This window comes from Etheostoma spectabile, chromosome 16 (assembly GCF_008692095.1).
Source record: "Etheostoma spectabile isolate EspeVRDwgs_2016 chromosome 16, UIUC_Espe_1.0, whole genome shotgun sequence".
NCBI classification, from domain to species: Eukaryota; Metazoa; Chordata; class Actinopteri; order Perciformes; family Percidae; genus Etheostoma; species Etheostoma spectabile.
Window position 1 is genome coordinate 26227440 of NC_045748.1, and position 13557 is coordinate 26240996.

Below are 13557 nucleotides of genomic sequence, written 5' to 3' on the forward strand. Positions count from 1 at the left end.
GGCTATTTGGGTATGCATAAAATTCATCTATTCTTGAATAATACATGGAAAGATATGCCAGTACTACAGAGCACATGTTGACATGTGATGGTGTGTATATTTATTAATGTCCTAAACATTATTTCCCAGATGTTCTTACTCATTTACAAAGTGAAGCGTGTCTACAGGTCTCCATATGAAGGCAAAGGTTTGAATTTAAGCCTTTTAAAAACATTCTTCTTTATATCATTTGTGGTTTTTAAAAAGTAAAGACTCCACACACTTCTGTGTGTGTGTGTGTGTGTGTGTGTGTGTGTGTGTGTGTGTGTGTGTGTGTGTGTTGTGTGTTGTGTGTGTGTGTGTGTGTGTGTGTGACAATTTTTCCTTGCGCACCATACATCTTTGTGTCCGCTTGCCTCTCTGCTGTCTGCGTTCCTCTGTGTGTGTGTGAGAGAAAGAGAGATGTTACTCTGCTATAAATAAGCCCTTTGTCTCTGGGAAAAGCGGCAGAGAGGTAGAGCGAGAGGACAACCTTCATCAGCGTGATCTAACTTGTTAGATTCTACTGGCCGTCCTCCTCCACAGCGCTGTGGAGGAAGGTCTGGCAAGTTGCGTCCTCAACTTCGGCCTGAGACTTCACAACCAGGTGGAACTCCTCGGATAATGACTAGAAGGATTGCAGCTATAGCTTTCAGTTCAAGAAAATGCATTAAAAACATCGACAAAAAGATATTTTTTATTTACTTTTTTGGCCCTTTCTCTTTCTCTCTCTCTCTCTCTCTCTCTCTCTCTCTCTCTCTCTCTCTCTCTCTCTGTCTCTCTCTCTCTCTGTCTCTCTCTCCCTCTCCCCCTCTCTCTCTCTGTAAATAGATCTTATGGAGGGAAAACACCGAAATGGACTGTTTACTGACTGTCAGTAAACAGTCCATTTCGGTGTTTTCCCTCCATAAGATCTATGTTCTTTGTCTTCATGCAGCTCCCTTCTGATAATGTTTATTTAATGGGATATGGCAAATAATTCATGGTTACATTATTAAATTAGTCTGTTTTCATGAGCGGAATAAAAGCAAAGTGAACTTGAATGTATTGGAAGTGAAATGAGGCCGTTTTGAATACAAAACATCAAGTGTGATTTACCGACAAAAGCATATCAGACGATGAGTCACTGATTTACAGTTTTTTCCCCTTATTTTCCCCAGTGATGCAAAAGCATTCACAATTTCCTTCTCTCTTACCTTTACAAATTCAGCATTCCTCCTTCTAGATTCAGTCGGCTCTACTGCTACTGGGAGACATCCGGTGATTTGTAATAACTGCGGAAACTGCCCCTGATTTCAACAAATCGGGCGCGTTTGTAATTTGTAATGGAAATGTGCATATTGCCTTTGGCTTTTCCTGAAGAGACAGCCACCGCCCCCCCCCCCCCCCCCCCCACAACCACACACACAGATAATACTAATCATGTAGGAATCAAACTCTGCAATTTCTCTCGCAATTTTTGTGCAATTTCTGTCATCCAACCAGGAAGAGGTGGAGATGACTCTCAACTTGATTTTCAGCTCAAACTTCAGACGCAGTAAGACTTTGGTGAACGTTTGATGAAATGCCGACGTTCAGGACTAATGCTTGATTTTGGCACAAAATCCCTTACATGCTATTCTTCCTGTTCTGTTATAATCCTTTCATTTCAAACCTTCTGTTTGACAAAATTGGTGTCAAATTATGCTCCTTAATCTCAGTGCTGCAAACAGCCAACAAACACATACCTCTGCACCATTCAGCAATTTATTCTCATTGATTAGTCATACTTATACCTAGGAAAAGTTTTTTTTTTGTTTGTTTTTTTATTTGAAAATAACCAACTTAATCGTGAGCCAAGACGTGCGGGGAGGCCTGTGGTGCTCTCAAGACAGATGTCCGGCAACGCAGTTTGCTCTATTTTTCGGAACAATTAGGGCAGGATCCTTGATTCAGGACAGCTGCTTGGATTTCGGGACTCTCGCAAATTTCCCAGGACCTCTGGTCACCCTAGGTATTAGTACTTTTACTTAAGTAACAGGATCGGAATACCTCTTGCTGGGCCTGAGTTACGACAGGCGGAGAGAAGTGAGTGAGGGAGGGAGGGGTAATGTGGCATGGAAAATAGTGGGTTGTTATGAAGCAATATTAACCCCAGAGCCTCGAGCTGCACACACACATTCATACATTTACACACACACACACACACACACACACAGCTCAGAGGGCGCAGACCCAACATGCAGAATGTGGCAAGCGTGAAGCATCGACAGGGTGATGAATAACCTTAATGTCCGTATCGATCCAGTCAGGCTCTGCCTCTTCGTCCTCAATAACCCGCTGAAATTGTCCACCTTAAATGTACAGGATGGATGGCACTGCATGACTGGAAGGGGGGGGGGGGTAGAGAGAGTACATGGACGGACGGGTGAAGTACCATCTATCTTGCTGTCGGTGTGACAAACGGTGATAGAATAGTTGTGTTATTATTGTCATTATAACAACCGCCGACAATGAAGAATGAATTCCTGACTCATGTGCATCTGCACTCAAATCCTTCGCTTCGATCAGGAAGTGCCCCGGGGCTGTTGGAGCCAGTTGGACATGGTGGCCAAAACGTAACGCCACGGGGCCAAAGGAGACTTTTTTTCTGTACATTCACATGCCGAAAAAGACGTTTTGAAATCAGTGGATAAATTTTTTTGAGCGTCACAACCCCCCACAAAATCATTCTTTTATCTTTCATAATCGGATTCATTTGATCCGATAATATTTGGAAAGTGTGAAAGAGCCGCACGATTAAATCATTTAATCCCCATTCAAGTAAGCGGAGCGTTGAACAGGAAGTAGCCTGCTCGTCCCATGGAGGTCCCGACTGAGCCTGCTCTGTAAATATAACCTATAGCTCTATGGGCCCCACAGTGCAGATTATCATCATTTATTCAAGGAAGTTGAACTTTTTTTGGCTTAATTTGCTTTTTTGCCAAAACTTTATTTTGCTTCTTTTTTTTTTATAAAGACACTGCAATACACAAATGACAACACAAACATGTAAAAATGTAAATATAACCCCGACCTTCTTCCATAAGGCTCTAGTGAAGAGAAAAGAAACACAGACTACCCAGCCCTGTCTCACGCTCGTCACGTTATTTAATCTGTTGATTTGTGTCCAGATCACGTTAATGTTGTTCTTTTTCGTGTGTTGATTATGAATTTTGAAGTAATGTATTTCAATGGGAAGCCTGTTTCATCATCACAGAACAATTACGGTATTGAAAAGGCGAAAATCTGCACAGGGAGGGCGGTCGGGGGGGTGGATTGGTCAAACAACCGGAGACCGGGGATCGCGTCCCGTGTGTTGCAGTTCCTTTCCCCATTTTCTTTTTCCTAACCACAAGCGTCCCGTTGTTATGGCCCCGTTGTCATGGCCCAGTTGTTAGGGCCCCGTTGTTGCGTGCCACAGAGACCGTGGATCCTGGCCTGCGCCCGGGGATCATGTCCCACGTGTGGCGGTCCATCCCGTGGTTGTGGCCAGCGGCGTTTCATGTCCCCGTTGTTGCGTCCCACAGAGCCGCCCAGTGTCATGGCAGTCGGTGAAATGGTCACGTTCAAAAATCGTGACCTGTACATAAAATAAACGAGAACATGGTGACGTGATGCCGGGTTGGAATACAACATATAAACAGGACTGGGCAGGGACACCACACTTCAATTTCCTGTCAAATCATCTTGAGTGTAATAAAGTATTATCAATACAGAGCTATCCTTGAAATGAAAAATGTCCAATGACATTAATTAAAAGGACTCAAACTCAAAACACCAAGAAATGTTATGTTCAGAGTTTTTTTTTTTGTTCCATTCAGGCGACGGTGGCCGTGATTTCGTAATTTCCGTAGGATATCATCGGCATTGTCGTGCATTGTTTGCACATAAGTTTTGGTACGATATCATAGAAATTAGTTCATGGGGATGGAGCGAAGGTCCTGAAAGAGAGACTGTGAACAAAGAGCGACAGTACTATGGCAGTAAACAGATATGTGTGTGTGTGTGATGGAGAAAGCCGGATGAAATCAGAGTGGTGAGAGATAGATGAAGTGTTGGCGAGAGAGGGGGTGGGGGGGGGGGGGTGCGAGACAGAGGAAAGCAGATGGAATTGAAGAGCTGGAGCGCAGGAAGAGGCCAGCTCGCTCGCTGTAAACACTCCATCGTGTCTGTGTCCACCGCCTAATGGCTCAGGAGGGTTTTCTACTTCAGGTCCACACTCTGCTGTGTTGCTGTTTGTCATTACGGTGAAATGGAAAATGGAGGAGTGAAGAGGAGGACGAGCCGAGCGGCAGACGGTGTACTACTCGGTGTAGTCTGTTGAGTTTCATAAGCAAGGTGGAGGCGTTGTGGATGTTGGGAAGCGTGTCTAACAGCCTGGCAGGAAATCACAGAGGCTGAGCTTCAGTTCTCGCGGTGAATAGTGTTCACACAGCATTGTGGTTCGCTACAGGAGCTCAGGGCTCCAGCAGGGATCACTACATGATATTAATGCCCCCCCCCCCTTTGTCAACACATATTTGGCCGATGCATGTATTTCAGAGGTGATAGAATGCTAAACCGATGTAACCTTGTCATAGTTGAGTAACGACAGCTAAAGGTGGTTAAATAGGACTTACATCCCATTGACGCCTCTTTCTTCTGCAAATCTCACAATTTGAAACTGCCTCTGAAAACGGGCAGATCTCAACGAGCAACCGAGTTGACGTCAACTACGCTCACCTATAGGATTATTAGGAACACCATGCTAAAACTGTGTTTGACCCCCTGTCTCCTTCAGAACTGCCTTAATTCTCCGTGGCATTGATTCAACAAGGTGCTGAAAGCATTCTTTAGAAATGTCGGTCCATATTGAGAGGATAGCATCTTGCAGTGGATGGAGATTTGTTGGGATGCACATCCAGGGCACCAAGCTCCCGTTCCACCACATTCCAAAGATGCTCTATTGGGTTGAGATCTGGTGACTGTGGGGGCCATTTTAGTACAGTGAACTCATCGTCATGTTCAAGAAACCATTTTGAATACTGGATGTTTTTCCCTTTTCACACCATTCTTTGGAAACCCTAGAAATGGTTGTGCGTGGAAATCCCAGTAACTGAGCCGATTGTGAAATACTCAAATCCTTTAGGTGAGTGTATATCGCTCCTCCTGTTTTGGCTCTGGTCTCTATCTTTGTCATGCCCCGTAATTTACATAGGCTTCCCCACTGATCTGAGATCAGGTAGTTTTCTGAACAGGTTGCGCAGATCTCAGAAATTCTATACATATTTGTTTGGCTATTTCATCACTAAATTCACTTCTAAGACTTTCTTTTGCGAGAAAACAAAGTAGATAAACAGTACGTAGCACGTAAATATGTGGAGTGTTTGAAATTTGATGGTCTCGTCAGACTGAAGGGGATTACAGTAATCAAAACTGGCCAATGCACCTTCCACCCCCCCTCAAAAACATTAATATTTCCTTTAAATAAATGAATACATTTGAAACAAAAGTCAAAAAAACAGATAACTATTAGCCGGCCAGCACCATCACGTGTCCCCCCACCCACACAAACACACACACACACACACCCCGCCATCAACTGTCACTGCCTGTTGCTCATTGGCTGGCACAGTGTTTTGTTGCTCGTGCACTCCTTTTCTTTTTCATGTATTAACACCGGATCTTTTTCAGCGCTCGCAGAAAATCGAGAGCTAGGTAACTTTAAGACATATTCGCAGAATTTCCCAAAAGGTGTATTGGGTTAACATCGTAGCGTTAAGGAGAGCAGAAAGACTCCTGATCCACTTAATCCATCTGCTTCAGAGTCTGAACATTTTCCAGCTCCGCTGCTCTTCCCTCCAGGTTAGTGCTGCCATGAGCAGTAAATTTATGAATTTATCCGAGGTGACTTGTAGGCCAGCAGCTTATCTCTTGTTTGTGTGGCTTGAAGCAGCTTAGGTGTACCTGCCCAGCCCCTGGACATGACACCTATTCATCACTGGAGCTCAGACCCAATTCATGTCTTTATTCCTCCAGGCAGAGCAGAAAGAAATCAAGTCCCATTGCCTGAACCGTTTACCACATTTACACATTTTACTGGCATTCTAGCAGATAGTGCTAATTTTGGACCCTGCTGACACCCTAGTTTTCTTTGGGACAGTATGAATATAACTAGTACTGTAAATATAAATTTTTGGGTCTTCAAGTTTCTTTTTATGACCCTTGAGCAGAGAAATGTTGAAAGACAGGACCACCTGAAGGCAGCCTTCTGTAGTTGGGAAGATAACAGAAAGACAGTAAATCTTTGTCCAATCTCTCCATTGGTTAAATTCCCGGGATTTAAATGAGAAATGATGTACGTATCTAAATCCCCTGAACCTTGGTTTGGCAGCCGGTGAGCGGAAGAGATCGACTCCAGCAGCGAACAGCCAGATGAAATGCCCCTGTTGATTGGCTCAGCCCACACAATCAGCCAGCGATATCGCAAAAAAAAACCTGATGAGAGGATGCTCGAGCATGTTAATAATGCATGACACATTAACATAATTACAGAGCATGGGTCTGCGGCTTATAGATTCACTCGAGGGCGAAGCTACAGGATATTGCACACTCGGCCGCGTCGCGTAACTGAAACACTGTCGCAGTATTAAAGTTTGTGATGTGTTTGGAGTAATTATTGGATGGGTAAACGGGAACAAGTGCAGTACATATATATATATATTTATATATATAGTTTACACACCCAGGCTAAAGTTGATTTAAAAAGAGGAATAAAAAATCATCTTCTGCAAATTGATCTTAATGCCTTAATTCAAAAATTGTTGGAAAATCCATTTTAAGGACACCAATTTCCTGTTCTTCCTTAAAATACAGGCGGCATAAATATACATACCCCCACGTTAAATTCCCAGAGTAGCAGGCTGATTTTTAATTTTAAATCATGGATCAGGATACTATGCATCCTGATAAAGTTCCCTTGGCCTTTGGAATTAAAATAGCCCCCTCCTTCATCTTCTCATACCTTTCACCATACCTGGAGATTGGCGTGGGAATTTTCCCATAAATTCATCTCTCAATGCTAATCAAACCAGCTTTTAGTCAACTGAAATAACCCCTGCCTATCTCTAGGTATGGTGAAGGTATGTGATGATAGGGGGGGTGGGGGGCGGGGGGGGGGGGTGGGGTGGGTGTTTTAATTTCCCAAAAGGGCCAAGGGAACTTTATCAGGATGAAGATTACCATGAAATAACTGGCCTTTAAAATAAAAAATGTGTTGCCTCTATAGGAATTTAATATCGTGGGGGCATAATTATGCCACTGTATTTTAACATAGGGGGTGTATACTTCTGCCCCCTGTAATTTAACATAGGGGGGTTTGTATACTTATACCTCCTGTATTTAACATAAGGGGTTGTATCCTTATGCCCCCTGTAATTTAACATAGGGGGTTGTATATTTATGCCCCCTGTATTTTAACATAGGGGGGTGAAATACTTATGCCCCCTGTGTTTTAACATGGGGGGGTTGTATCCTTATGCCCCTGTATTTTAACATAGGGGGGGTATCCTTATGCCCCCTGTGTTTTAACAAAAGGGGGGTGTATACTTATGCCCCTGTATTTTAACATAGGGGGGGGTATCCTTATGCCCCTGTATTTTAACATAGGGGGATGTATACTTATGCCCCTGTTTTTTTAACATAGGGGGGTGTATACTTATGCCCCCTGTTTTTTTACATGGGGGGTGTATACTTATGCCCACTGTATTTTAACATAGGGGTGTATACTTATGCCCCTGTATTTTAACATAGGGGGGTATACCTTTTCCCCCGGTATTTTAAAACATGGGGGGTTTGGATACTTATGCCCTGTTTTTAACATAGGGGTTAACTTATCCCACTGTTTTTAACATAGGGGGGTGTATACTTATGCCCCTGTATTTTAACATAGGGGGGTGTATACTTATGCCCACTGTATTTTAACATAGGGGGTGTATACTTATGCCCTGTATTTTACATGGGGGGGTGTATACCTATCCCCCCCCTGTATTTTTAACATAGGGGGTTTGTATACTTTGCCACTGTATTTTAAACATAGGGGGGTGTATACTTATCCCCCCTTGTATTTTAAAATAGGGGGTGTATACTTTATGCCCCCTGTATTTTAACATAGGGGGGTATCCTTAAGCCCCCTGTATTTAAGGAAGACCATTTATTTATTTATGATACATTGTTCACAAAGAAATTGGTGCCCTTTAAAAAGGGTTGGATTTTTTAATTAAGGGATTTAAAATATTATAACATAAATTCCAAAATATGCCTTTTTTTTATTCCTCTTTTTAACCAAATTTAGCATGGGTGTGTAAACTCATTTGAGCCACTGTGTGGGCTATAACGTTATACAGTACAATCCAAAATGACACTTACTGCAAACACAAAGCCATTTAGTGATGGCAGAGAGGTGGGAGTGATTAGTTAACTATTAAATTAGTTGCCAGTTATTTTGATAATCGGTTTGAGTCATTTTATTATGAAAAAAATAAAAAAATATTCTCTGATTGCAGCTTGTTAAATTGAACATGTTCTAGTGTCTCCTCTCCTCTATGACAGTACATTCAATATCTTTGAGTTGTGGACAAAACAAGACGTTTGAGGATGTCGTCTTCGGCTTTTGGGAAAAACTCATCCACATTTTTAACTTTGACTTTGAATCCACAATGACATTTAAAGGTTATGGTGCGATACATCTCTCTGTAGGCAGGAGTTATCACTGTCCTCATGAGGACCAGCACCTTAGTTTGGAAGAATGGCAACAACAGCAACAAACTCAGGGGGTTTTGGTGTTTTCATTAAATGGATACATGTCATTTATGCTTAATATAATAATAGATAAACAGCAAGGAGTGAAGACAGAATGCTTTTAATCCTCCTTTCTGTCAATCTCTCTCTCTCTCTCTCTCTCTCTCTCTCTTTCTCTCTCTCAGACACTCTCACTCACTCACTCACTCACTCACTCACTCACTCACATACGCAAGACCGAGCATAGACAGACACACACACAGCGGCTGTGACTCAGGTTGAGCGGTCGGTGGTTCGATCCCTTGCCCTCCAGTCCCATGTGGAAGAGTCCTTGGGCAAGACACTGAACCCCCAGTTTCCCCCGATGCTGTGCATCGGTGTGTAAATGTGTGTGTGTTTATCTGATGAGCAGATGGCCACAGTGGTCCATTTACATTTGCACACATATACACACACAGATGCACACAGACACAGTTAGACATTACATTACAGTTAGACATTACATACACAAACAGAGACACACACACACACACACACAGACATTACATTACAATAGACATTAAATTACAGATATACATACATAACAGACTTACATTAGACCCTTTCTTACGATAACATTATACAAAACCCGACAGACACAGACAGACACGCAACACACACACCACACACACACACACACACACACACACACACACACACACACACACACATATACACAAGCAGACACACACCACACACACAACCACCCACACACCACACACACACACACACAAAACACACACACACACACCCCACACAGTCAGATCTGGTTTGTAGCTGCTGTTCTGCTGACAGAGTTTGGGGACATTTAATCAATCTAAGACCAAAACTTGTGCCTGCAAATGAGACATTATTGAACGCAGCTCCACAGCAGAGGACCTCCTTCAGCCGCAGGTCCAATGAGCAGGGCACTGAAACGTGACCTCTGACCTTATTCCACAGAGAGAGAAGGAAACTAAACTTCGTCATGGATCAGAAGCGTTTCACTGAATCACTCCACACCTGCATGCTTGTGGAATACCTGCAGAACAGGGAGAGGAAGTAGTTCTTTTGGAGATTATTGTAAACTAGTGGCTGTTGTAGCAGTGTTTTGCTATTGAGAACGAGCTAGCATGCTACGGTTAGCCACCTTGTCTCATCTAGTGATGTAGAAAGCCGTGCAGATTTTGAACAGCTCACCCGGAGACTGAACGCAGAGGACATTCAGGACATTCATTTATTTTTCATTATATGGGCACTTTAAAAAGATTACGCAAAAAAATAGTATGTTGCACATCCTCCATCATAATATTAAAGCACCAAGGTAAAACACGCGTGGCTTTTAAAGGGAATGGGAGATGGCACTCTGATTGGTTGATTGCATGTTACGCCCAAAACACACCTATGATTATTGGAGGCACTAAGTACAACCCTGGACACACCCTGTCTTAACATAGAGCCCAGTGTTGCAGAGTGCATCCAGTGTGTGTTGGGAAGCCGTAGATGTGTATGACAATTCAACCTGGCCAGTTTGTAGCTTCTATTACACGTCATACATGCTTTAAAACGTTTGCGTTTCTTTAATTTGGGTGAGGATTTGTGATTGTGTGACCGACTCACTATGCAGATCTCCATGAGACTCCTCGGACAAATAAACCCTAATTATCTACACTAAAATTGAAAGAATGTTAAGACGCATAACTGTGGATTGGAAGACAATAATACATCTGGCAAATGTGAGGAGAGCTGCATCTCGAGTGAGAATCACCACAGCATACACACCGTGTATTACTGTTAAAGAGGCAGTTGTGACTGTTGATGTAAAGTTATGTCGTCTTAATTCCCCGTCTTCTGTGTAAATGCCACTGCTGCTGTATGAAAAGAGGCGAGGCAACTCTGCTAAATATAAACTGGTGACCAATGCAGAAAGAGCCTCGTGAGAGCTCGGCTTCAAAACCTAAGCAAGACTGCAGCTCACTGCACCCAGCAAGTCATTATACCAGAGTGTACACACACACACACACACACAAAACACACACACACACACACACACACACACACACACACACACACACACTCAGCATGGAGAGTCATTTGACAAACCACTGTAGAGTGCCTGTTTTTTTGATAGAAGGTGTGTGTGTGTGCGTGTGCGTGTGTGTGTGTGTGTGTGTGTGTGTGTGCGTGTGTGCGTGTGCACTCTCCTGTCTGGAAGGCGGCCAGTCATTCCAGTGCTGTGTCAGCGCCTCACCATCGCTGAGCTAATTAGCTTCTTTACCACCAAGCATGATAAGAAAGAAATGTTGACAACAGCGTAGCAAGCCGAGACAGAGAATGTCGGAGTAACATGGAGACAAAGGATCACAGTAGAGACAAAGAGGGAGGGAAGTCACTGGCTTGAGAAGCTGATACAGAGCCACAGCTTGCGACTTTTATCATCAGATATTGTGGGGGGGGGAATGCTAAACCGAATCTTTCTGGCTTGGCTGGATAGTGAATGTTGGAGGAGGCGTTGGCCCACACACAAAACCCCCAAAACCTAAAAGTAAAAAGGTCTCACGCGCACACACACACACACACACACAACACATTCTCACTCCCATCGCGTCAACCAGTTGCACTCGGTCTGGTGTCTTTTGTTACAGACACAAAATGTCTCCTTGAGCGTCCAGCCCTTTGTTATATTTGCTATGTTGGGAGTCTTGGCGTCACTTTTTGACGCTCTAGGGTCGGGACATACACACAAGAACAAGACAGATAGGTTCAGGGAAAGATGGCGGGTTGAGTTGCAAAATGTACATTTCAGTGACACGCAGAACAAGACCAGGACATAAACCCTGGTCTCCCGGGTGAAAGTCCGGTGTTATTTGACCCCCAACCTGCCTCGTAATACAGATTTTTGGTCTTCCGTACTACTGTCTACTGTTGTCTCTCTTAACACTATGTCATCTTACAGCGCCGCCGTTGAGCTGCTGCTCTGCCCCGTACGTTCCAAACAGACGCTAATGGGGATTTTTGGGTTGGTATCTGACGCTGAGAGCGACCAAGCGTCTGTATTCGACGAGTTTGGAGTGAGACCGGATTAACACACACTAGCTCCCACAGCACTGACACCAGGTACGAGCTGTGAACCATATCATAAAATAGCAACAGCCGCATTTTAGGCCAGATGTCCGTCCCCGTCCTCTGTCTCTGTGTTGGCGTTCTAACCTCTGGTGGATTTCTGAGGACTATGGTTACCTGGTCCTCAGATCTCTGCAGGGTAAATCCAGACAGCTAGCTAGACTATCTGTCCAATCTGAGGACTATGGTTACCTGGTCCTCAGGTCTCTGCAGGGTAAATCCAGACAGCTAGCTAGACTATCTGTCCAATCTGAGGACTATGGTTACCTGGTCCTCAGATCTCTGCAGGGTAAATCCAGACAGCTAGCTGGACTAGTTGTCCAATTGGAGTTTTCTACTTTTTAACGTTCCACCAAAACAAGTTCCTTCCTGAGACTCATTAGCAGCGGCACCGGGGCTCCGTCCGGCGCTTAGCACCGCCCAAGACGATTGTGGTTGGTTTAACCCTTGTGTCGTCTTCCCATCTACCATGAAAAAAACAAACATTTTGGTCACTTTTTTCAACATTATCATCGCTTTTTTCAACATTTCGGTCACTTTTTCAATGTTTTGCGTGCTTTTTTTATTTTATTTTTATTTTTTTATTTTTTTTGGATATTATTAATTTTGACATTTTCTTTTTTTTTAACAGTATGTTTATTGAAAATTTTGACATTTTCAGAATATTTCGACGGCCCATTTTTTGTGACAAAAAAAAGAATTAACTGAAAACGGGTCAATTTGACCCAAGAACAACATGAGGGTTGAAGAAATGCCAATATGCCAGAGCACGTTTTTTTTTCCCATCCCTCAATGATGTGTGGACTAGACAGACCTTCCTCAACAGCGCTGTGGAGGAAGGTCTGGCAATGTGAGACTTATAGCCGCATAACTGACATCTGAACCAGGGGGAAAAAAAAAAGTATCACTGGCAGCTTTATCAGATAAATGCAGAGATGATGAGATGACAGGTTAAATGGAAACAGGGAGAAGGAAAATAGAAGAAGATGGAAAAAAGAAAATAAGGAGAGAGGTGGAGGCTGACAGTGGTTCTGCCATTTTTTTGCACGCCATTTAGACAAGATGGAGAGAGAGAGAGAACAGGAAACAAAAGGATGAAGGGAGGCAGAGGTCAGGTGGCGTCGTTCAGTGTTCTGATTGGAGACAGAAGACAGCAAATCAGCCGTCTAGTACCTTCATAGTGCAGCAGACAGCAAAACAACAGCGTGTTCTGTGTTTTCTCGGCGTCCAGACTACACGCAGAGTCGGTCCCACTCGTGCTCTTCATCTTACGCTGTCTATTCTCCTGACAGCAGCAGCTGGCAGCAGGTTGGGCCTCTGCACAAGATAAACGGATAAAAGAAGGCTAATTTATGTCTTTTGCTTCTTCCTCGGCAAACAACTCGTGGTGCTGATCACGACTGCTGTTCCTGTAGTTTAGAATACATCTGTCAGCACTGAGGCTGTTTTACAGTGTAAGGGAGGATGAGGAGGAGGAGGGAGGGGCAAGATAGTCATATCTGCTGCTCTGCCCAGTGGCGAAATAACGATCCCAATATGGCCTCTGGGTCTTGGCGTGGCCATAGTGGTCGATGGCTGGGGTTAGGCATTTGACATTGA

General features: G+C 43.7%; 1 long non-coding RNA gene across 1 annotated transcript; it reads right to left on the minus strand.

The window, feature by feature from the left end:
* Window positions 1-806: 806 nt before the first annotated feature.
* LOC116704643 (uncharacterized) lies at window positions 807-11900 on the minus strand. Its single transcript, XR_004335734.1, has 3 exons — window positions 11749-11900; window positions 1740-1745; window positions 807-817 (listed from the first exon to the last, which is right to left on the minus strand). It is a non-coding gene; the product is annotated as an uncharacterized LOC116704643 (long non-coding RNA).
* Between the last annotated feature and the right edge of the window lie 1657 nt (window positions 11901-13557).